The 25,097-nt window shown below is 40.8% G+C and overlaps 1 long non-coding RNA gene across 1 annotated transcript in view; it reads right to left on the bottom strand.

Annotated features, from left to right (window-relative positions):
- The window catches only part of LOC123378411, a 349,709-nt gene that overhangs the window by 74,323 nt on the left and 250,289 nt on the right, over positions 1-25,097 (bottom strand). The window lies entirely within an intron of this gene.

Below are 25,097 nucleotides of genomic sequence, written 5' to 3'. Positions count from 1 at the left end.
GCTGCAGATATGTACGAATCCCTGTAGTTGCTATGGTCTGAGTAGAGACCTCAATTCTTTAGCTGAGAAGAACATAGATTCCAGATAAAACTGACTTGCAAGCACATTTAAATTCCCAGTGCTTTGAGAGATAACACAGTGATACTGTGCAAGTCTTGAATCCTCTGTAGGTGTTTTCTGAGTGTAGGGAGTTGGTGACCCAGCAGAATTTCATGTCAAAGAATGCAGATCCCAATCTCACTATATTATTTTCAAAACCAAGCAGCAGATATAGACTAACATTTTGATAAAGATCCTGTGCTATTCTTTAACAACCTATAATCTGCCCCAATTTATGGCATTCAAACCCCAATTCTACCTTGTGACACAAAACAAGCACTATTGCTGAAATCAGACTGCTATCAGAGCAAAGAAAAGATTCATATAAATATTATACCAAATAGTCTAATAAGGAAGAGAACTAAATTGTCCAATGGGATTTAATAATTAGAGAGCCTGGTTTTGTTCCCACTGAAGTCAATGGCAAAAGTGTCCCATTGACTTTAACAGCAGCTGACTCAAATCCATAAAGAAGAAAGTTGATCTCATGTTTAAGGCTGCAAGCTGGGACTTGGAGATCGGGGTTTGAGTCCTAGCTCCATTAGAGATACTGTGTGACCTTGTGCAAGCCACCTGATCTCTCCCGGTATGTCAACACTGCAATTAAACATTAGTAAGGCTGCAAAATTGTGGTGTAGATATTTGGGCCCAGGATCTGACACCTCCCTCCCCACCTTACAGGGTCCAAGAGCCCGGGCTCCAGCCCAAGCCCCAACATTTACGCCACAATTTTACAGCCCCACAGAGAGCCTGGATTGGCTGAAACCAATCAGCCGTGGATGTTTAATTGCAGTGTAGATATATCCTTTGTGCCTCAGTTCTCCTTCTATAAAATAGAAGTAATATTCCCTACTACTTTTTTGTCTTATTTATTTAGCTGGTGAGATCTTCATGGCTGAACTGGCTCTTGCTACGTGTGTTTGTACAGAGCTTAACTCAAATGGACCCCGATATCATTTGGGATTGTTAGGTGATATTGCAGCACAAATAATAATACATTATTAATTACGACAAACATTGCTGAGCCAAATTTCAGACACAAATATCAAGATTTGGATGATATTTTGGCAGTTTTGAATTCAGATCAGAATTTGGGGAAAATATGTTTAGTGCTGCTAGCAGTATAATTTCTAGTACTGCATCCATTAAAGTAGGATTGTATCTAAATAACTTAGAAAATGGGAACCATGCTCACTTATTATTTGTATTATGGTAGTGCCTAGGAGCCCCAGCCATGGACCACTGGCTAGGTGTTGTACAAATATTGAAGAAGAAGAGCGTCCTGATCCAAAGAGCTTACAGTCTACGTTTAAGGAAAACAAATGGTGCCAGACAGATGGGGGAGTACCAGGAAATATTGAGACTATATTGGTCAGCATGATAGGCTGTACTCTCAGAACACTATGTGGCACTTATGAAATGGGCACTTCTAGAACACATGTTGGATACTGTGGACTAGTAAAATGTTGGTAAAAGTAAACTAAGTAAACTATTGTTTTTTAATTGTGAGAAAAAATTATCTGAGGTAAATTTCTTCCCCCATCTTACCTGTACAAATACATCTCTCAAGGCCCTTGGAAACAGTATTGCATTTATTTAATTCCACCCTCCCCAGCCCCAGATTAATTTCTACATGAGATATTGATTACAGCAAGTTCTATATCACTACCAAAAATTAAACTCCCTAAAAATGAAGAAAACTTGGGGACTTTGAGATCAGTTTTGAGCTCCTAACTCAGAAAACCCCTTCCATTGAAGGAAACATTAGCAAGGGTTGCCTAAACCAGAGGCTTAAGGTTGAGCTGTTAATGGCTAGGAATGACTTGCAAGTTAAGTCTTCCAAACATCCTAGGCCCTCGTAGATGGTTGTAATTGAATATCTAAGAGTCTGATCCTGGAAGGTTTCAGAGTAGCAGCCGTGTTAGTCTGTATCCGCAAAAAAAAAACAGGAGTACTTGTGGCACCTTAAATCCTGGAAGCTTACCCATGCGGACAGACCCCTGTGGCCACACACTGCCTCAGTGACTTCACTGGGGCTCTGGAAGGAAGTCAGTCTCTGCCCTCAACAATCATGCTGAGACTTAATAATTTGTTTCGGTGATCATTTTTAATGAATAATTACAGCTCCGGGGGAATATCTTTTGATATTTTAGTGTATTTTAATTTTGAATTAGCAGTTCCATAAGTGTCTTTAATGCAGTAGCTAAACAGAACAAGATATTTAGCATGATTCTACACTTACTTGCTTTATTAGTAGTTCATAGCTTTAATGATGAAGGACAGTGAATGGAATCTGTTCCTTTCAAAAAAACAGATTTTTATTGATTTAAAACATTGCCAGCCCACTGTGTTTCATTTTGCAAACAATAGTTAATATCCTTGAACACAAGGTTTATGCACATATTGATTGCTGATATTATGTGTGTTTGGGATGCATATGTGGATTCTAAATCCCAGATTTTTAATGACAGTTATCCACAGAGTCCTGTTTACAAGCTTGATTTTTAGTGGAGGATCTCCTGTCACTCTAACAGACAATTTATTTCAATATATAATGTAAGGGAAAACAATGATCCTTTATCCTCTGTTTACACAGTGTTAAACATTATTGTTACAGGGGAGAATTTTCAGATGTGCCTATTAGATGTATGCTCCTGAGCATCTAAGTCACTTTTGAAAAAAATTAGGTTTTTCAATCACTTAGGCACTTTTAAAAATTCTACATATAATATTACAGCATGAAACAACCTCAGTCTATCTCCCAGCTGTGACAGTGTCCACTGGTAGCAGCTACTACTGACCTGCCCCATATATACAGGCATGGAAGGATCTGATTTTTACCAGATGTCATCCGAAGAAGTAGGTATTCACCCATGAAAGCTTATGTTCCAATACGTCTGTTAGTCTATAAGGTGCCACAGGACTCTTTGGCCTGGTCTACACTAGGAGTTTATGTCAAATTTAGCAGCGTTAATTCGACTTAACCGTGCACCCGTCCACACCAGGAAGCTAATTAGTTCGACCTAGAGGGCTCTTTAGTTTGAATTCTGTACTCCTCCCCGACGAGGGGAGTAGCGCTAAATTCGACATGGCTATGTCGAATTAGGCTATGTGTGGACGGAAATTGACCTTAGTAGCTCCGGGAGCTATCCCAAAGTGCACCACTCTGTTGACGCTCTGGACAGCAGTCCGAGCTTGGATGTTCTGACCAGCCACACAGGAAATGCCCAGGGAAAATTTGACATGCTCCAGCGCCTTGTGGATGTTCTGCAGGACCGCAGGCAGGAGGACAGAGCACCCCTGCACTGTATCTGCAACCGCCCTCCCCTGCCACAAAGTCCTAAACCCCCCTCACCCAAAGTAACAAGAAGGAGGGGTGACAGGGGCCGTGAAAACTGTCACTGCACCCCTGCAGAGTGCACAAATACAAGAAGGCTCTCATGCCCTAAATGTTGAGAAGTCCTTCCCTTCCTGGCTCACCGAAGCCCCAATCCCAGTTTCATCCCCTAACTGTGTAGTTGATTATTAAAAGTAGTTTGCTGTTAATTACTATTTCCATCAAGTTTTTCTACAGAAGACTGTCTGTGAAGGGGGTGGGGAAGGGGGTTGTTAATTGCATAGGACAGTCACCTTTACCAGGGTACAGACATGGGGGCAGGATCAACAGCAGGTCACACACACAGTGCAGTCAGTAGGCATCCTGGTCGGTCTGGGAGGTGTTTTCCATGTTCTGTGTGGGTGGGGGGTATGTGACTTTGTGGCATGGGAGGGCGGTTACAGAACTTATGCAGAGGTCCTTATCCCAGACCACAGAGCCACGCAGCAGGGGAATCTGTAACCGTCCTCCCCCGCCACAAGGTCACGTAGCCCCCGCACACAGAGTCCCGAAAAGGAGGGATGGCAGGCTCCGTTGAAACAACCAGTCCGGCACTGCAGACCGCTCTAGGAGCAGGAGCCTATCATTCCTCGAGTGTAGAAGCGGTGTTAACATCACTGCACACCTTACCCACCACAGTCTGTGTCCCTGTTTCAACCCTTTAACGCGAATTCATTAATAAAGAAAACGTTGTTAATTAACAATGTTCCATTAACTTTATTTTTAAACGTGTGTTGGAAGGGGGGAAACGTGGTGAACGGGGTATGTAACTGCAGAAGAAAGTCAACAGTAACTGAAGCAGGGGCAGGTTCAGCTTCTCTGTAAAGAAACTGAACAGTCACAGGTTACCCTGCTCCCTGAGAAACCTAGCTTTCAAAGCCTCCCGGATGCACAGCGCTTCCCACTGGGCTCTTCTAATCGCACAGCTGTCTGGCTGAGCGTAATCAGCAGCAAGGCGATTTGCCTCAACCTCCCATACCGCCATAAAGGTCTCCCCCTTGCTCTCACAGAGATTGTGGAGCACACAGCAAGCTGCAATAACAATGGGGATATTGGTTTCGCTGAGATCCGAGCGAGTCAGTTAGCTCCTCCATCTCCCCTTGAGACATCCGAAAGCACGTTGAATGATGACAGTTACCCAAGACCACCCTCGACACATTTTTCCCCCCAGCATGCATTGTGGGGAAATCCCAGAATTCAAATGGGCAGCGGGGACTGCGGGAACTGTGGGATAGCTTCCCACAGTGCACCACTTCCAATGTCGATGCTTGCCCCGTTAGTGTGGACTCACAAAGTCAAATTAGTGTCCTTAGTGTGGACACACAAATTCGACTTTGTAAGGTCGAGTCCACAAAATCGAATTAAGTGAAATCGAACTAATCTGGTAGTGTAGACATACCCTTTGTCACAGTATACATCGTCTTCACTATACAGACAGAAATATTTTAAATGGTTTCTATCAATAATAATCAAAATTTATGGATACACAAACTAAGAAAAACGCTGCTTTAGAAAACAAAGAATTGATTTAAGCATACTTACTTTGTATATTTTGACATATGATGTTGACAATTTGTGTTTTAGTGGTGGTAAAGCTTTAACTTTTTGAATCTCAATGTCTGTCTTTAAATATGCCCCGAATTTCCCATAACTTTTTTAAAAAAAATGCTTAAAACCATTGATATTATCCATCAACATTATATTAAAAAAACTGAGGTCCATCAAGCCTAGCTATATGCTTTTTTGACCCCAACCCCGGTCACATGACTGAGGCTAAGAAATAAAGAGAGGTATTTTACTCCTCTGTGTCACATTCATTACACAAACCGTAGGTCATCTCTTGTTCCAAATGGTAATCAGAAAATCCTAAAGAATCTCCTGGCCAGCCCATGGACTAATTTGCAATAGAACCAACCAAAATATGGCCTACTGACTTACACCATAAGCCAATGAACAACCTGTGCTCATAAAGAGGGTGACAGTAGTTCTAGGACAACTCCTGGTAGTCTCTGGTGTTGGGTGTAACTGTCCTGGAGCAATTTCTCCATCAAAGTATGGTACAAGACCACCTCCTCCCACTTTAATTCACAGCAACTGAGGATCTGGCCCATCATTCTTTTATTATCACTGTCATGCCAGAGATTATTCTAAGACTTTTAAAGTTTTTAAATTTTCCTTCCCAAGTAAAAAAAAAAAAAAAGATGTGAATGAGGGGAGAAAATGGATGAAAGACTATGTTCATTCCTGTGACAAAGATTCACAATGAGATGAAAACTGTATGTTTCTCTATTTGAATGACAGATTTAGGCTGTATTCTCATAGTCTTTCTTGGATGTCAAACTCTATAGAGCATTTATTCATCTGGGGAATTTAATAGTGAAGAATGGAAACCTTGTGAGAATATATTTATATATTGCATGGCATGTATCCCTAAAACAAGAGTTGAAAGAGAAACCAGAATTGGATATGTGACAGAGTGGTCCATCACTTGATTTACCTCCCCATCACTCAAACCTACTTCTTTCTCAAAGCTTCCAGTGGCGATCCCCACCCAAATGATGGCTGCTTGCCTCTGGTGTTTATGTCTTTTCCACCACTGATTTGAGCTTGGGTGATGTACACTGCATGCTCTTTGGGACATAAACTTTGAATAGCCACATGTTTCCAAAGCATCATATGAATCCATAGGATGCTATACATAATCTTCCCCTCCGCTGCAAATTATGCTGGTCCTTTCAATTCCTAGACACTGCATTAATTGGTTGAGATGAGGAACTATGACTGATTGAAAATAAACCTTCTTTTATGGCTTTTCCACTGGTAACAAATTAAACAAAACAAAAACAAAACTCCCCAGAAATCTTCAACGGTTAACAGTGGGCCAATTTCGGAGGAGCAGTTAGGGACTATTGCAGGGTGCACACTTTGCCTGGCTCCATCCATTTATTTTTCTGTTTGCAATCAACTTCTATTTTTATTTGAAGACTGCCTGGCTGCACAGCCCAGGTCACAATCAAAGAGGAATACGCCTTCTGCTCCTTTTGCCCTTATTCTTCTGTGCAACCTCCTTGAAGCATAGGTCCAAACAGGTAGAATTCAATCAGGCATTGCACACTTGCTACTTCTCTTTCACCCCCAGCAGCTGGGAAGGAAGGCCCAGATCCTCAAAGGATCCCTGCAGGAATTTAGGTGCCTAGTTCCCAATGGGAAGTGTCTGGAAAGTGGAGCCAAGACTGAACTGAGGTGGGGCTCGGAGCAGGGGAAGAGAGAATGTTCTGCTGATATGGGCCAATTGCAAAAAACTTTAGCCCCTGGGCAAAGGGGAGGCTCTGTGAGGAACAATTCCCTTCTAACTATGCACAGCCAGTCTTACTTAGGACACGTTGTCACTGCGCAGAGAGCTCTCATTCTGCTCTCCACCTCCTACTCAACCGTGTCTTTCCCTCTCCTCTTGAAACGTGGAGCACCATAACTTTAATCCTCTTCTTCAATAGCTCAGTCTTGACTTTCTGCTGAGAACACACTGAAATATCCGTGGCTGTATTTTCCATTGCATATCTACCGATTGAGCAAATGCTGGCTGAAAACCTATTGTACTAAAAAGTTCTGTTTATTTCATTTTCTGTTATGTATTTTTGTTTTCTTCTTGCCCTGTTGTTTCTTTTACAGAGTACCATATTGTTTATTGTATTGAATCACTGGGCACTCTTTTTGTCATTCTCTTCCTATGGAAAATATATTTCTTGATGCAGCTGGGAATTCATGTGTAATTTACACATTCACACATATTAGTATTTGAAAAAACATTATAAATTATAGGCTTCTCAGTCTTAGACTGTACTTTACAGTGTGCTGTCAGGAAGTTTAACCATACCATATAACATTACACAAAATAATAGCAACAAATGTAAGAGGTCTCAAACCGTATTGATACGACATATTTGCTTACTAATACAGTACCTTATTAACTCATAAGCCTGGTGCTCTGCTTTTTGTACTGGGTCCTGATGGAATACAGGCTCCAGATGAAAGACTAATCTGACAGTTTCTTTATCTTCCCTAATAAATCAGTCCCTCTACTTTTTACCTTCCATTTTCCTGATGAGATTCCTCTACATATAACCCCCAAATCAGCACTAGTCATTTTTTTCAAAACCCGGTGCCTAGAGTTAGTCTCTTTAATCCAAATGTAGGCACCTAACTATCAGTAATCTTATTTTCAGATAGGATGAGCACCCATAAATCCCACTGAAATCAGTGGGAACAGTAGGGACTCAGCTAATGCAAGTCAATTTTATTTCAAAGCCCACTGATCTACAGATCAATTTCAGAAAGCCGTCCAGAGGGTATCAAAAATTATTGTTACATATGAGGTACATAGCATATTTACACAAACCAGTTACACAAACTGGTGTCAAATTCACATTAACCTCTCTCAAGTTTTAGATATACCCTTCACTGCTTCAAGACATTTGCATTTTCTGTGCTCTTCATTCTCTCGTGTTACAGTAGTCAAATGCAAACTATAGGCTAAATACTGATCCTGTTCACACTATGCAGGATGAAACACTATTGATTTTACTGGATTTGGCCTGACTTTGCTGCTATTATTTGCAAAACTGAGTACTTAAAAAAAAAAAAAAAGATATAATTCATGGCAGTTTGTCTCCATCAGCATGGTCAGCTGAGTGCTCTCAGGTGGCTTTGGTTTGAGAATCTGACTTATTTGCATGACAATAAACAAGATATACATGCATAAGAACATATGGTCCCTTTCGGAACTCTTCTCAGACTACAAAATGCATTTATCTTTTGCTTCATATTCAAAATGTCATTTGATTTACTTACTAATTCTTTATGTACTTCCAATATGCTTTCGCCCATTTTGCATTCTGTACAACAAAGCATGTGAGTACTAAGATATCTATTTCATGTTTATTGTTGATTTTAACGTGCAAAATCCTAATAAAATATACATTGTTGAAAGAACTGCCATAGCCCTGAAAGAATACTATGCATGGAATTCTGTTTATTAAATGCCACTCAAATGCCATCATCTATCTTCATAAAGCTTATTTTTGTCCTGATATAGTTTATGCACCTAAATAATGAGGTGTAGCAATTGGAAGAAGGCAACCAGGTACACAACTATTTTGTTATGAATTAAACTATAGAGGGATGAAATCCTGACCCCGTCAAGTCAATGGCAAAACTCCCATTGACTAAAGTGGGCTCAGGATTTCACCAGCCACAAGTATGCACCTCAGTAACCACATCACAACACACAGAAAAGTACAGATGACTAATGTGTTTTTAAAACCACTGCCTGATTCATATCCCAAGGTAGATTGTGTGGAGATTGCTAGGAACCCAAGAGTCCTTGAGTAGCTAAGGCTGCTCTTTTTTGAAAGTTTTCCTCAGCTGAAAAGTGAAATAGCTCCAGACAACATGGAGGAACTTCTGAGTTTTGAAACAGAACTTAACAGGAAACTTGCAAGGTTCTCATTAAAGGTGGGTAAATAATGCAAAAGAATCCTTCAGTATTCTTCTGAGTTTTTAAATAAATTTGCTTCTGCCAAGCTTCCATGGTTTATTCAACAAATATTTGAGCTACAGAGTTCGTTTGGACCAGATGCTTGCAGAAAAATATTTCAGAGTTGCATGGAAAAATACCCATATCAGTAGTATTTATGTGATCATTCATTCAGAGAATAGAAAATATACCATGTGATATGGATGAAGAATTACAGCTATGCAGTGCAGCTTGAATTCTGAATTGTCATAGTAATCCCTGACATAAGTAATTCAAAAATATTCTAAATCAATACGTTCAAGTGACAAATACATGTGAGTAAATTCCTCCAAAGTACACTAAGAGCAGAAAAACGAGGCTAAATCCGTCAAATAAATTATGGTTGTGCACAAGTTGCTGAACTCTAGTTCTCACCTGATGTGAGTTCTTCATTTTGCTGGTGGATATGAATTATTTTACAGAAATGACAAATGTAATGTAAAAAGAACTGCCAACACAGCTTTATTCCTCTGGAACGATGCAGGTTACAAAGCTCAGGACAAAGCATGTGAGAGACAGAGATAAAGCATAATCAGTCAAATAGATCTGGCAAAGGTATGAGCTCTCGAGGAGCCTGACCCCCTTGATGGCATGTTACAAAACCCTGGTCTTTTATAAAGCCCTCCCTCATCATAAAGTGACCGAATTTATATATCTAAGCAGAACCTCCAATATATAAGGAAGGGAGAAGACTCCATGAAGTCCCATTGGCAACTGCTCTGCAAATCTAATTTAGCTGGCAAGTGCTTAAATACTATGGCAATGGATACTAGAGAGGACCCTGATTTTTTTTTCTGTACTATTAACATTTATATAAAGACTTAAATCCTTTTGAACTTGATCAGAGTAAGGTTGGGAGAGGCAGGGAGGAGAGGAGGGGGTAGAGAAGGATAGTGTTGCAATATACTGGTTAGCACCATGCACAAGTACACTGGATAAGGAGGTTAAGGTTTTAACAATAACAATATATAACCTTGATACTTTCAGTGTTCTTAGCTAGTTTGTGTACTGCATGATTAAAAAACTCAATTTATTATGGGCAAAAACTTGCCCGGGGTTGTGTAGAAGTAAAGTACTGGGATAGAGATGTAATGGAATGGAAAGAGAAGATAGAGAGTAGAGGGGTCCTATTTCTAATCTCTGTACCTCCACTGTATGGAGCATCTACCCCACGTGCTCCAGAAAGAACTAGGAAGGAGAACTGGCTTCTGAGCCAGCTGCTACACCATATGCCAGATGGAACTCATCTGCTTGCTAGAGAGTGCCTCTCATCTTGGGCAGCTTCTAAACTGCAGTTAGCAACATGTGTTTTCTAGGAATGCCCGATGCACCTTTTTAGAGACGTGTTGATGAAGGGAACGTGCATCCCAGTAATTCTGTTTCTATGAAGACATTTTGCACATACAAACAACAAGTTTTTCAGTTCATTGGAAATTTAAAAAAAAGTTTTGTGCTGAACTAAGTATCAATTTTTTGGCAAACTAAGACATTAAAAGAAGGCATTTTGTGCCAAACAATGTCTCATTTCAATTTGAAGCTTTATGTTTTGTTTCCTTATTAAATAAAATTAAAAGAAATTTCAAAATGAAAATTCATTTTGAATCAAAACATCTTTTTGAAAATATCAAAAAAGTTTTGATTTTTTTCATTTTTATCCCCCCACCCAGTTAAAATTGTTTGCCAAAATCCACATGAACTCGCAAAATGTTTCTGTGTCACTGATTAGGTTGAAATATTTCACCCAGCTCTAATTTTTCAGGATTCTCACACTTAAGGCTTAGCTCCTTAATGTGAGACCAGTAAAACTAGCATACCTCTTGAAGGTTTCTGTCCTTGAGAAGACAAAGTCAATGGGGATACTCATGTGATCACATGTTTACCCACATTAATAAGGGTTCCATATTAATAAGGGCTCCACAAACCCCTGCACTGTGATCAGAATACATGACCTTTGATTCTAAAACTACAAGCTTCTGTCTATTGAGCTAAAGAAGCTGTTTAATTAGCTCAGCAGCTAACAGAATTGGTATAAATGAGTAGACGTGAGCTATTCCAGCAGGTAGACAGCAGTGAGGTATACATACAAATGAGCTACTCTGACTGCCTCCCATCATTCCCCACCTGCGGCCTTTTCAATGCACCTTCATTTTGTGCTACATAAACTGTGAGACAGAGCATCTGCCTCTAAGGAAGAAAGAAAACAAAAACTATCCATGATATAAACCATTTTCTTAAACTATCTGGCTCAGGAGGATGAAGTCTGATTAAAAGGAGATTAAATAGGCTTAGCTTGACATATTGAAACAACTGTGTGGGATCCCAAATCTTGTTATCAGTACCATATAAAATTGTCCTATCTATCTAACTAGAATTGCATTTTCTATCTCTGGTATATGATAAATATTATTCTACATAGGGTGAATCTGAAGGTTACAGAATCCTTAGTCACGTGAATTCCCTAGTTTATGACAATTGTCCTCTCTAGGAGGAGCATTCTGTGTAAGCTCTTTTATTTTGATTATATGCATATACAGTTCACCCTAGTTGAAGAAATACATGAGAATTTTTTTTTAATTAATAGCAACTAACGTTTCCAGGTTGTATTCGCAGTTATTTCAATTTCTATTCTATTATCTGCTGAAAAATACTTCAGTAACTTTTGTACAATAAAACAGTTCAAATGGGAGCTGTGAGTTCAATACTAAAATGTTTGGCCAATGCTCATTCACGGGAAGCCAATATCTTGGCTGGGGTTATAGGCTGAATGTTCATATTAATGTTCATATCACCTCAGCACATCTCTATGGTTTTATTTTTAATGATACTGTATTGGTTAAAGAATACAGTAAGCATTTTATTGAGATTTTGACTTGCTTGGGGGAACCAGATTGAATCATTATATTATTATATATTATATTGGCATCTGTTATTACCAATCAATGTTAAGGATAACCTAGTTACCAAGAAGGCAAAGGAATGCAATGATGTTCATATACATTAATTGATGCGTACAGTAATCTTTTTGTTATTCTTCAGGCTGACCTGTCACACCTTATTTATAGTTTAATTCTGAATGAGAAAGAGAAATCAAATTAGCTGCTTATTGTGAATGTTGCAGAATGTTAACACAGATTATGCTCAAAACCTGAACATATAGTTCATAGTGCTGCTCCTGATTTTGATGGCTTAAAGAGTCCACTAGAGAGAAGTTTACTGAGCAAAGTCCTCATTGTTTACTGTAAGTATACAAAGGAAGTGGTTGAATTATTATTGCAAATACATTATCTGTCAAATTTAGCTTTTTTTCTCTTTGCAAATAATTTGTGATCTAATCCAGATTTCTGTAAATTGATTTGTTATTTGCAATATTCACCAAATAGTTTGTGCCAGCATCTGTCAGCCTGTGGAGTGGTCAACAACTGTTTACTTTAACTATTTTCTATTCATTATGGTGGTGTGTGTTTGCGCTCCTAAAGCACTAAAACTAATGACAATGAAAAATGTATAATAGTGAATAATTTTGTTCATGTGCAAATATCACAGTGCACAATTTGTTCACAAGTGAACACAAGTAACTGTAGGAAAACAGAAATTCCCTAAACATTTCATAGGTGCATGGATTGTAAGGCCAGAAGAGACCACTGTGATCATCTAGATTGATCTCCTATAGAACTTCCCTGAATTTCTGTTAGAAAGACATCCAATCTTGAATTAAAGATTCCCAGTGATGGAGAATCTCCCAAAACTCTTTGTAATTTGCTCCACTGGTTAATGACCTTCACAGTTAAACATTTGCACCTTATTTCCAGTCTGAATTTCTCTAGTTTCAACTTCCAGCCATTAGATCTTTTCTATCTTTGTCTGTTTGATAATGGGATCCTCAATCTATTATTTGTGCAAACAAAATACCTTTCCTTAAATTCTTGTGAACAGAGGATAACAAGGTGAAGAAAAAAAAGCCATTCAGGATTCGCAGAAATGTTCATAAACTCTCTCCGCTTTCTTCCCCCCAGAATAAAACCTATAGTTTGTAAGTGAGACTTTTTTTTTTGAATAGTACAATTTAAGTTCTGCCAATAATTTAGTGACAATCATCCAGCAGTCAGATTTTTAAGTACAGGTAATATGAGATAAGAGTTTTAAGATTTGCTACAAAAACATAAATATACACAGGAAACAAATACTTTTATCAGGAAAATGGGTTACACACTACTAGGAAGTAAAAAAAAAAACGAGTTTGTCTTTCTGCAGCAAAGTGCACTTAAGCTGTCTGGACAAGTGCTGTGCCTCTTCACAAGCACTGATGAACCTTCATGGTTTTCCCATATTTGTGAAAATCACTTTGTTTAGGTGTTCACTTTTTAGGGATCCTTGTTCAAACAATGTTATTTTCTCCTAAGGACTTGAAGGATACCTCTCTGTGACATCAGTTATATGGTATATGTCCTGATCTGTACAAGAATCACAGTGCCAAATCGCAGCTGGGGTTGCACGGCCATACATGGGAGTAGGGGGAACATAAGGTGTCTCCCTATTCCCTTACAAAGCTATCCATAGCCTGAGTATTGTGTAGAGCAAAAGCGCAGACTCAATGGAGTCGATGTTCTACCCCTCTAGGCATTTGGGTGGGAGTGAGAGAATGGTTAGGGCTTTGCCTCTTTCCCAGATGCTCTCCATCAGAGTTGTGCTGGCATATTGGGCGGAGTCTGGAGTGCCAAACAGAACAATCATCTAAACTTGAGCATTTCCATTCCAGAACCAAAAGGTGAAATCTGGAGTGAGTGAGAATTTGCCATTGACTTCAATGGGGCCAGGATTTCATCCAAAGGCTCCAGGGCAATTCTGGATTTGCATTTAGCTGCTGCATCCCCTACCAAAATGATATAGGCTTTTTATTCCTTAGTCTGTAGGGCAAGGACCAGAATTTCTTCCTAGTATTCGTGTTTCTCATGAAAACCACGAACCAGTTCTACCTTTCTAGGTACTTATAAGGCCCACATTACCATAGTATCTGAGTGCCTCAAACTACTTAGTACATTTATAATCACAAGACCACTGTGGGGTAAGGAAGTGCTATTATCCCATTTTACAGATGAGAAACCAAGACCCAGAAAGACTAAGTGATTTGCCAAAGATCTGAGTTTGTGGCAGAGCAGGGAATTCAACATGTCTCCCCCAAGTCAGCACCCTAGCCATTGGATCATCCTTCCTCTCACTTCTCCTACTCCAACCTCCTTAATAACACTAATGGACACATCCTTTTTAAGAATTTCCCTAGAAACAGGAGGATGTTTCCAGACTGCAAACTCAGCAATAGTTCACTCCAGAAATTAAAGGAATCTATTGTTTCAATCAGTGAAGGTTCAAAGAGTTCAACTATACTCAATCTAAAGCTAGGCTCTCTCAGGAACATTAGATAACATCTTCAAAAGCACCTAAGTCGCATTTTCAAAATGGAAGGCGACACTTAGGAGACTAAGACTTTCATAACTCTGTTAAGTCAATGGCAGTTAGGCGCCCAACTGCCATTTGTGCCTTTGAAAACCTCCCCCTACATTTTTAAAAAGCAGGATAAAAAAGGGGGTCAACGAAACAGAAGTCTCTTTCAAACCAAGAGTAATGCAACAAATACATAACGAGTCTTTTTATCTATTGAAAAGGAGAGTGAGCAAGCCTGAAGTCAAGCCATCCCAGGCTGTGATCTTGTCAGATCACACAAGCTAAAGCTGGACTGTACTTGAATGGGAGATCTTCAAGGAAATCCCAGTGTGGGGCAAAAAGCGGTGTTGATGCCTGATGCTTCCGTCTGAATCAAATACTGAACTAATGGCCCTGCATGGCGGAAGGATGCACTCTGCTGTTGGAGGTGCTATCTTCTGAAGCAGACATAAATGGAGGTCCAGACCACTTGTGGTCTTAAAAAATTCCCTGGCACTTTTCACAGGAATAAGCACATTGCCTGTATAAAACTTGGCCAAATCCTACTCCCCGTTAATGTTCCCCTTGTATTTCCAACTGAATATAGTATTTCTTATACTTTTTGCACCCCTAATTGTGTGTCATGTTGTGGTTTTTGTTATGTAGCTGCCACGTCTACTTCACCAGTAATGTGCAAGCAGTGAAGTAGCACACAGAGTAGATACAGAAACATAAGGACCTTCACAGTCTGGTACATAAGAATTCCCTTTAAACTTCAATAAAGCTATCAGTGCAGAGAAAATTAGAAGAGTACAGGAATACAGTGCAGTACAATTGTCACTAAGAAGCTATTGAACTCTCCTGTAGTTTTAGCATCTATTCAATGGGTAAGTGAGGAGAAAATATAAATCCTGATTCTGTATCAACCACTAAGACATATCTCCCATTAAGGTATTTCTGCTTCCACCTTCCCTCCGGGTTTCCACCAGGATAAATGTGTGAATTTAACACATTAGATTATCTAACCTCCCCACAGCCCTGAGAGGTGGCTAGGTATTATCCAGATGAGGAAACTGAGGGACCAAAAGGCTCCGTGGTCCATGAGCAGCAAATAAGAATATGTTTGAATTCAGGAAAAGATGGACACAGCCTTTATGCTGAGTGCTCAGCTAGTTTCTGAGTGCACTAGAAGCTGAGGAGGGCAGAGCAGGGGCAGTATTTTCACAACTTCTGGCCTTCCCTCCCCCTGCCCCGTAAAACTTTTAGGAGCATCCATAATTTTCCACTTCAGCTCCCTACTATGTGTTCTAATAGCCACAATTGAAAAATCACCCTGTGTGTGATTGGACCAAGATGGCACCAAAAGTGTGCAACAGTGACAGGAAGAGAACCCAGGTCTCCTGATTCCTATGCCTGTGCTTAAACCAAACTGCCCTTCCAGCCAGGAACGTAAGCTCTCTTGTTAAGAACTGGTGACAGGCTCTGCCATAGGATACAATGCTGCCCCGTAACTAGTCCTGTCAAGGCTATATTATCTAACTGGCCAAATGTGATCTGAGAGAGAGAGAGTGGAGCCCTTACACAACCGCATGTGACTAAGTTCCCACTGAAGAGAACTGTAGGTTGAGTAAGACCTCCACAATCAGACTCTATGGAAAAAGAGCAAGGTATAACCCAGCATGAGTTGGAAAACTGTTCCAGAGAGGAGTGATCAGTGGTTCACAATCAAGTTGGAAGGATGTATCAAGTGGAGTCCCGCAGGGATCAGTTCTGGGTCCAGTTCTGTTCAATATATTCATCAGTGATTTAGATAATGGCATTGAGAGTACATGTACAAAGTTTGCAGAAGATACCAAGCTGGGAGGGGTTGCAAGTGCTTTGAAGGATGGGATTAAAATTCAAAATGATCTGGGCAAACTGGAGAAATGGTTTGAGGCAAATAGAATGAAATTCAATAAGGACAAATGCAAATAACTCAATTTAGGAAGGAACAATCAGTTGCACACAAACAATATGGGAAATGACTGCCTAGGAAGGAAAGGGATCTGAGGGTCATAGTGGACCACAAGCTAAACATGAATCAACAGTATAATGCTGTTGCAAAAAAATCAAATATCATTCTGGGATGTATTAGGATTATTATAAGCAAGACATGAGAAGTAATTCTTCTGCTCTACTCTGCGCTGTTTATGTCTCAAGTCCAGTTCTGGGCGCCACATTTCAGAAAAGATATGGACAAATTGGAGAAAGTCTAGAGAAGAAAATAATTAAAGATCTAGAAAACATGACCCATGAAAACAGGGAAGATTAAAAAAAGGCTTTGTTTAGTCTGAAGAAGAGAAGACTGAGGGGGGACATGATAACAGTTTTCAAGTGCATAAAAGGTTGTTGCAAGGAGGAGGGAGAAACATGGTTCTCTTTAACCTCTGGGGATAGGACAAGGAACAATGGGCTTAAATTGCAGCAAGGGCAGTTTAGATTGGACATTAGAAAAAACTTCCTAACTGGCTGGGTAGTTAAGAACTGGAATAAATTGCCTAGGGAGGTTGTCAAGCTCTAAATCATCCCAGCCAGGGATTTGTCAAGCCTGACCTTAAAAAACCTCTAAGGAAGGTAACCCAGTCCAGTGATTGACCACAGTCCAGTGCTTCTTGTAGTGTGGGGCCCAAAACTGGACACAGTACTCCAGGTGAGGCCTCACCAATGCCAAATAGAGAGCAATAATCACATCGCTCGATCTGCTGGCAATGCTCCTACTTATACAGCCCCAAATGCTAATAGCCTTCTTGGCAACAAGGGCACACTGTTGACTCATATCCAGCTTCTTGTCCACTGTAACCCCTAGGTCCTTTTCTGCAGAACTGTTGCCCAGCCATTCGGTCCCTAATCTGTAGCAGTGCATGGGATTCTTACGTCCTAAGTGGAGGACTCTGCACTTGTCCTTGTTGAACTTCATCAGATTTCTTTTGGCCCAATCCTCTAATTTGTCTAGGTCCCTCTGTATCCTCTCCCTACCTTCCAGCATATCTACCACTCCTCCCAGTTTAGTATCATCTGCAAACTTGCTGAGAGTGCAGTCCACCCCATCCTCCAGATCATTAATGAAGATACTGAACAAAACTGGCCCCAGGACCGACCCTTGGGGCACTCCGCTTGATACAGGCTGCCAACTAGACATGGAGCCATTGATCACTACCTGTTGAGCCCAATGATTTAGCCAGCTTTCTATCCATCTTATAGCCCATTCATCCAGCCCATATTTCTTTAGAGCAGTGTTTCTCAAACTGGGGTCACTGCTTGTGTAGGGAAAGCCCCTGGCTGGCCGGGCCGGTTTGTTTACCTGCTCCATCCACAGGTCTGGCCGATCGCGGCTCCCACTGGCTGCGGTTCGCCACTGCAGGCCAATGGGAGCTGTTGGAAGCACCAGCCAGTACGTCTCTCGGCCCGCGCCGCTTCCAGCAGCTCCCATTGGCCTGGAGCAGAGAACCGCGGCCAGTGGGAGCCGCAATCGTCCGGACCTGCAGATGGGGCAGGCAAACAAACCAGCCCAGCCTGCCAGGGGCTTTCCCTATACAAGCGGCAACCTCTGTTTGATAAACACTGCTTTAGAGTCCTTAGAGAGCAGTCAGTGAATCCAACTACAATACTATCCAGCCATAGATTAATATCCAAAAATATATCTTTTTTTTGCCTGAACACTTGTAGAGATACTCTAGTTACAGACATGCTACTTTGCACTACTCAGGAATCACTCCTGAAATGGAGTGCATCTGAAGAAGTGAGCTGTAGCTCATGAAAGCTTATGCTGAAATAAATTTGTTAGTCTCTAAGGTGCCACTAGTACTCCTGTTCTTTTTCCTGAAATGGAGAACTTTTCTAAATGTAATTTAAAAGGTTCAATGATTTTATTTCTAATTTCTTAACACTAACATATGTGCATGTTATCCTGATCTGCTACATTGTCTAAACCCATCTAGGCTCTCAATAACCAATCCTTTTGCTATCCATACTTCATCCATCCCTATTGTCTCCAGTTCTCTCTCTGTTGTCTGTCAAAAGTTGATCCATGACTTACCCAGAAGCCAAGTACTGGAATAACTCTACTATCTCTGATATAAATTATTTATGGCAATTTATAAGTGGTCCATTGCTTTCTTTTATCACTTGTTTACAGTGTATATATAGAAAAGTCCCTAATTATTGATACCTCATCTTCAATTAGTTATTTGTCAATTCGGCATTTTGGGCCGTATAAGTAGGGGCATTGCCAACAGATTGAGGGACGTGATTATTGCCCTCTATTTGACACTGGTGAGGCCTCATCTGGAGTACTATATCCAGTTTTGGGCCCCACTCTACAAGAAGCATGTGGAAAAATTGGAAAGAGTCCAGCAGAGGGCAACAAAAATGATTAGGGGCCTGAGCACATGACTTATGAGGAGAGGCTGAGGGAACTGAGAGTGTTTAGTCTGCAAAAGAGAAGAATGAGGGGGGATTTGATAGCTGCTTTCAACTACCTGAAAAGGGGTTCCAAAGAGGATGGATCTAGGCTGTACTCAGTGGTACCAGATGATAGAACAAGAAGTAATGGTCTCAAGTTGCAGTGCGGGAGGTTTAGGTTGGATATTAGGAAAAATGTTTTCACTAGGAGGGTCGTGAAGCACTGGACTGGGTTACCTAGGGAGATGGTAGACTCTCCTTCCTTAGAGGTTTTTTAATGTCAGGCTTGACAAAGCCCTGGCTGGAATGATTTAGTTGGGGTTTGGTCCTGCTTTGAGCAAGGGGTTGGACTAGATGACCTCCTGAGGTCCCTTCCAACCCTGATATTCTATGATTCTATGCTTCTTTTTAGTCTTTTCTGCTTCTTTTTAAAACTCTTCCAGTTCATTTCCTTCCTTGGTGCCTCTTTCTTTTTAAATATCCTCTCTATACCTCAATCTCCTGAGGCCCAGAAGTGAGAGACAAGAAGGAGCAAAGAGCCAACATAGAGGGACACAATAATAGTGTCAGAAAATGTACATGAATCATTATTTTAGCATAAATCCTGTTGTCAATGACAGCAGTGTGAGAGCAGTGAGCATTTTCTCATGATATTAGGAGTTTCAGTACAGTGAGCAGGGGAAAGGATGCACCCCTGGAAAGGGGACAACTTCCATGCTGCTGTCTCTGGATGGGTGGGTGTTGTGTCTTTTGTTCTTTACAGAACACAAGTCCATTTTCCCAAAGAGCCAGACATCTGTAAACCTTTTTTCTGTCATCTCTAAATGAGCATTTAATTTACAGTCTTAGGGCCTGCAGGCTGCACTGCAATTTCCTTTTCAGTTTTACTAGCCCACTACAAACACTCCCTATTTCCTGGATTAGGATCCCACTCTCGTTGCTAATTGTTGTGCCTTTTGATCTTTACACAATCAATGTAATAGGACGGACCAACCAGGGTACAGTGTAGTCCAAATAACCCTGTTTACTCACTATATACAATATGCAAGGCCTAGCTACATAGATACACTATGGCTCTGGCAGCTTTCTGATGGCTTCAAAGACACAGAAGACAATGAGCAACACAAACTCTTTAAAGGGATACTACCTAATCCCTACACACTACAATGTCACTCCTACTAGCATAAGAAGGGAACCTTCTGGAGTTTGTGGTGGAGTTTTTGCTTTTGCTGGTTTTTAAATAGAACAGACAAGCAGAATCAAGTAAGACAAATTAGTCTGTGAATGAGTCTCTCAAAGGGAAATATAGTATTCTCATCACTTGCGAAATTTAAAATTAGACTGCATAAGATACAAGCAAAAGCTTCTTTGTAATGAACAATTTGTAGGACATAGTGTAGATGACCTCATAAGTATTGTCTATCTCTACCTCTGTGATTCAATAGACCTTGAAAGTTATGTTATTTTACTTCATATAGGTCTCTAGTCACCTGTTTACCTCTAGTTCCAAGCATACTGGTCTAAGTTGATGTTTTAGGACCCAGTTGTGCAAGTCATAGTCATGCTGGTGAGTACTAATTCATATGAACAATCTGATATGGGTGGTGTGATAAAAGCATGAGCTAGTATAACATACTGGTGATTGCCCTTCTGTGCAGAACCATGGAGGATATGAGTCTGTAACAGCCCCAGCTAGAGAGTCTAGGCTTAACTCTTAATAAATCTATGATTCAAATGTTCCACTGAATTTAATAGGACTATTCATGTGAGTAACATGAGCTTGCCAACTTGAGCCTGGGTTGTATAATTGGGCCCTGAAATCTGTGTGTGTTTTTTCCTGGAATGAATTTTGATTGTGGTTTGTCTCTCGGTATCTAAAATATTTTCTTTTCCATTTCTCATTTCCCATGTATTATTGAATTTTATACAAATTTTCCTTTGCTCATTTCACTTTCCTTGGAGTCTGATTCTCCAGAAGTCTGGTATATTGGCGTTACTACCCTATCTAGAGACCCTCATCAGCATTTTAAAGCTGATGGTATAAGGGAAGAACAAAGAGTCGATGCGCTAAAAGAAGGCTTTGTGTGATAAATGTCTTAACAGAATCTGTGACATCTCATTGAGCTAAAATTGCATGCATGAAACAGCCCATTTTCCTGAGGTCATCAGAAGGGTAAACCATTCTCATGACAACACTGTAAAAGTGCCATCGTTTTATGTAAAGCAATTTTGCAGTACAGTCTACCTCACATTGGGCAATTTGTCCAGGAATAAAAGGTAAGTGTGCACTTTATATGATCATTCCGGTTTGAGGAATTTCACCATTTACATTGCAGTAAAGAGAGTGAATAAGAAGCGGAACCTAAAAGAAAAGAGATGAAAGGAGAAAATGGCATAAGATGGAAGTTGTGGAAGAATAATAGCAGAGCAACCAATTGTGCTGTAATTAAAATTAAGCTAGGGGACCAGATTCTGCCTTGGCATCATGAAGATCTTAAAGAGGGTGGAACCAGCCTTTGATGACTAATTCTCAGCATAATAGGGTTCTCAAGTGCCATAGAGCTGCCACAATAGCAGTATGCCATGTGCCGCTCACAACTTGCAGTGTTGCACAAGTGCTGTGGGTTCTGGCAATTTTTGACTGTGAAATGACTCACAGGAAGCTATCGCAGTCAAGTGTAAATTAGAGCAGCCCTAAGAAAACTGTAACTTGCTTAGGCTAGGCAGGCTTAAGGAAATGGAAGATACAAATGCAACTTAAAGCCGAGCCCCAAAACAGAAAATTCTGCCCCAAAATTAACATTGTTTTAATACCAGCTGTGCAACTTTTTATTTGTGTGCATAACAATAAACCCATCCTATGGTTTGGAAAATAACTACATTTATTCTATTTTTTTTTTGCAATTTTATTTTTTTACTTTATTTGAAATACAGTACTACCTCATTTATCAGAGCTTCCATCACCCAGCTCTTTGGAGTAATCGAACCACCAGAGCACACACAAGAATATATTAATGCTTTAGCCCCAAGCACCCCCACCCAGGGCTGACAGCCCGAGCCCCTCCTGATTATCTGAAGTTTTGATTATCCAATCTGGTCCTGGTCCCAGTTAGATTGGCTAAACAGGGTTCCACTGTATATTAAAAAGCACTTGTGGACAAGCATAAAATGCTGACAAAGGTCAACCCAGATAAACTTGAAATTAATCCCAGATAGTCACCTTACTAAGGCAGAAGACTTACTTTGTATTTATGTACTTTCATATTACATACTCGTATACACACACATATATTTTACACCTATATATGTGTAGCCCTCTCCCCCTTTCCTCCCTGGGTTACTTGTGAGCAGGCAATACTCACCTGTGTGCCTGGGTACCTGATGATGTTGACATTAAAGGAGATTCTAAATATCCCAGTGGTGATGTTGGATAGATGGGAATCCTCTATTCACCCCCCTGCTGCAGTCCCATTTCTCCTAAAATAATTTACTATTGGCGGTGCCTCTACCTGGCCGGCCCCCGTACACACTCAATGGCGTGCCGTGGGAACCTCCAGGAATAAACGCATTCTAATAATAATAATCCATCATCATCTGTGGCATGGGTGTAACTCAAAAATACCAATTATAAATAATATACCTCAAATATACTTATGTTAGAGTTAACACACCTTTACTTAACAATTTAAAGAAACAGGATATAACAGATTAAGATTAAATGTCGCTACTAATTTAAACCCACAGGGGGCAGTTGAATAAAATCAATTTACAAATATAGTGTAGTAATAAATGAAAATTATCTAACTGGCATTTACACTGCCGGCATTTACACCACCCAAGAGTGTACACTCCTCTGGATTTCAGAGTCCGAGACACTTGCGTGGGCGCACAGGAAGATCTGCAGCTGGAGACAGCACTCTGTTGGTTCTGTGGATCAGTCCAACCAAGGCAACAAGCTGCACAACCCCTCTGAAGACTGGAGTTGGCCCCACCAAATGTCAGCAGCTCTGGGTCCTGGTTCGATGGCCCACCTCAGTCAGCTCCAGACACAGTAACAGTCTCTGCCCTGGCACCAGTGAAGGCACCATCAGCCTCTGAGGCTCCCTGCTCGATCAAAGTCCCAGCTCTCATCAGCAGCTTTTAGCTTCCTGGCAGCAGCTGCTGGTATGGACAGAGCTCGGCACCAGCAATCTGGCTCCTCTCCCCAAAATGGAGCCCACTGCCTGTTCTCCCCGCACTCCCTGGGAGAAGAAGTCTCTCACTCTTTCCCCAAGCAGGGCCGGCTCCAGACCCCAGCGCGCCAAGCGCGCGCTTGGGGCAGCATTTTGCCGGGAGGACGGCAGGCGGCTCCGGCGGACCTCCCACAGGCATGACTGCGGAGGGTCCGTTGGTCCCGCGGCTCCGGTGGAGCATCCGCAGGCGTGCCTGCGAGAGGTCCACCAGAGCCGCGGGACCAGTGGACCCTCTGCAGGCACGTCTGCAGGAGGTCCCCGGAGCCGCGGGACCGGCGACCGCCAGAGTGCGCCTGCGGCGCGCCGCCCTGCTTGGGGCGGTGGAATTCCTAGAGCCGCCCCTGTCCCCAAGGCATCATGTGAATTGTAGTCTGTAAGGCTGGATTGCAGCACACAGGATTTTCCCATCTGGAACACTCCAAATAAAGTTCAGAGGCCCCTCTAGTAAAGGGTACCTACATATGGTTTCCATCAAAACACAGTACATACACATCCAAATCAACAACAGATTGAGAGGTATAAGTGAAGCTTCCCACTTTAGTGCATTAGACCATTTTGAGTGGGAACTGACTCCATGGATTCATAGTTTATAAGGACAGAAGGGACCATTGTGATCTAGCCTGACCTCCTGCATAACACAGGCCATAATACTTCCCTGCTGAATGTTCAATAGCTGTGCATGAACTAGAGCTTATCTTTTAGGGAAAAAAAAATCCAATCTTGACCTAACAATTTCCACTTATGGAAAATCCAACTGAAGCCTTGGTAAATTGTTCCAATGGTTAATTACCCTCTGCACCTTATATCTTGCCTGAATTTGTATAGCTTCAGCTTCCAGCCATTGGTTCCTCTTATGCTTTTGTCTGTTAAATTAAAGAGCCTGTTATTATCACATTTCTTTTTCCCATGTAGGCACATAGACTGTATCAAATCACTCCTTAACCTTCTCTTTGATAGCAAACTCAATCTATTTAGTTTAAGTCTTTCACTATAAGACATGTTTCCAATCCTTTAATCATTCTTGTGGCTCTTCTCTGAACCCTCTCCAATTTTTCAACATACTTTTTGAAGTGTGGACACCAAAATGGGACAAAGTATTCCAGTAGTGGTCTCACCAGTGCCAAATAAAGAGGTAATATAACCTCTCTACTTCTACTTACAATTCCCCTGCTTGTATATCCAAGGATCACATTAGCACTGAAATTGGTAGCTCATGTTCTGCTCATTATCCACATAATTACCAAGTGTTTTTCAGAGTCACTGCTTCCCAGGATCGGGTTCCCCTATCCTGTAAGTACAGCCTGCCATTTTTGGTTCCTAGATGTATGACCTTACATTTTGTCATTCTGAAGTGGCTATTGATTGTCTGCACCCAGCTTACCAAACGATTCAGTAAAGCTAAATCTAGCTAACCATTTGGTGCAGTATTGCTTTTTAAAAAAAAAAACCTATAATTGCAATACATTTTCCTTGAACAGAAGAGAAATAAATCCACACTTCATGTATCAAAGTACAGATCTGTGTAGCCCTTAGGATTCTAGGCTCAAATTACTGTAAATTCTCTCATTTAAACCTTTAATTTTCTCATATTCCACAGCTAGAGGGGTACCATAATAAGACAGTTAGAGGCACCCATACCTATACTGTCAGAAACTTAATTTCTCTAGGTGTAATTTAATAATTAGATTCAATTCTTCAGTCAATGAATGATTAAATATATCATGCCATTTCCTATTACTGGCAGAGGACCATCTGAACAAATTGAGCTTACCTCATTAAGCATCTACCCAGCAAGTATAGCATATTACACTCAGCTGAAGCTGATCTAATGCAGACCTTATATCACTTTAGTGTCAAGTGTTCAGCAGCCATTTCTCAAGATTCATGGATGGCAAAATAGCAATATTTATAAAACATGTCTCAAGAAATCTGCACTAGAAGGGTACATAAATGAGCTTGC

Source organism: Mauremys mutica, chromosome 10 (genome assembly GCF_020497125.1).
Source record: "Mauremys mutica isolate MM-2020 ecotype Southern chromosome 10, ASM2049712v1, whole genome shotgun sequence".
Taxonomy (NCBI): Eukaryota; Metazoa; Chordata; order Testudines; family Geoemydidae; genus Mauremys; species Mauremys mutica.
This window is presented reverse-complemented; position numbering and strand designations above follow the sequence as displayed.